Source organism: Ceratina calcarata, unplaced genomic scaffold (genome assembly GCF_001652005.2).
Source record: "Ceratina calcarata isolate Rehan_Ccalc_2016 unplaced genomic scaffold, ASM165200v1 scaffold1946, whole genome shotgun sequence".
NCBI classification, from domain to species: Eukaryota; Metazoa; Arthropoda; class Insecta; order Hymenoptera; family Apidae; genus Ceratina; species Ceratina calcarata.
Window position 1 is genome coordinate 770 of NW_017141008.1, and position 1,303 is coordinate 2,072.

At 36.1% G+C, this 1,303-nt stretch overlaps 1 long non-coding RNA gene across 1 annotated transcript; it reads right to left on the reverse strand.

The window, feature by feature from the left end:
- Positions 1 to 25: 25 nt before the first annotated feature.
- On the reverse strand, positions 26 to 967 carry LOC108622005 (uncharacterized). The gene is made up of 2 exons (XR_001916463.2): positions 379 to 967; positions 26 to 279 (listed from the first exon to the last, which is right to left on the reverse strand). It is a non-coding gene; the product is annotated as an uncharacterized LOC108622005 (long non-coding RNA).
- Positions 968 to 1,303: the final 336 nt, after the last annotated feature.

Sequence of the window (1,303 nt, forward strand, 5' to 3'; positions counted from 1 at the left end):
CATTTTCCTTTTTCTCGTTTGAACGTTTTTTTAAAAAAAAAGAAAAAACACTAATTCTTTTCTTAATCCAAGTTCGAAGACATTTATTTAAGATTCCACAATTGTTTTATAAAAAGAATTTTGTTTTATTGTCTGAGACCAAATTTCATATACGCTTTTCCGTTTGTTGAACCAGGTACACCATTCAGCTTCCGTATTCGTCGGCGGAATACACCAGGGTAGTGTCGGAAATGATAACACACGTGTCTTCACCTTGAAATTTGTACCGCTATATTTCACCTATTATGAATGAATTAAAGGTAATTGAATCATCAAAATTGCAAATGAGAGATATTGTTATCAGAATTGTTCGCTTGAAAGCATTATAAAATAAAATACCTGTCACAAGTAACAACTATGTTTATTTCGAGATATTCTGATAATTATTATTACAATCACATTGCCATAAAAAAGGTTCAAGGTTCTGCACTAACGATTTTCGACGATCGTCTTTTTTCCGTGTACCATTCACTATGAAACGTTCACTTCGAATGTGTTTACGAGAATTAACACATTAGGTAGCCGGAGTGAGGCACGCAGTCCGAACGGTACCCAAACCATCATCTCTCTCTCTCTCACCGTTATCTACACTTTTTAACTAGGCATGCTTCCTCCATGTAGTATATGCTCTAAGGTTAATAGTGTGTATGATGCACGCATGTAACATACTGAAATAATGTGAGGGCTTCCTGGGCCTACTGCACGATGTAGGGAGAACAGCTACAGTGGGGCACATGTACTTGGCCATGCCTCATCTAATCTTTAACTACACTTATCACGGCTGCAACAGCTGAGTGTTGCTTTTTCAGACCTCATTTGTCCGGTAGGTCCGTGGTAATTCCGGGAATGAGATAACTCTTAAACGTATAAGGTACTTTCCATTGCATGCTCTGTGAGACTCACTCTCACATCATCCGATGATTCCGATCCGCACAAGTGACACTCACGTTATCTATTCCTAGTTTCTTCCTTTACTCACACACACAGTTACTCTGTTTACATAACAGAGTAATTATTGATACTATTCATGACATTCTTGAACGATATACGACACATATAATTAGTATCGTTATGTATAGCAAGCGATGACGTAAACGATTTTATCAAAAAATTTGCATTTTTATGCGGTATATTTTGTTAATCTACGGAGACAATAATAGACGAGACAAAAATGGACACGAAGGTAATTTATGTTGCACAAACTGAGATAGTAATAATGATATTGATTAATCATTACGTAAAACATTTCTGAATATTTATGCAC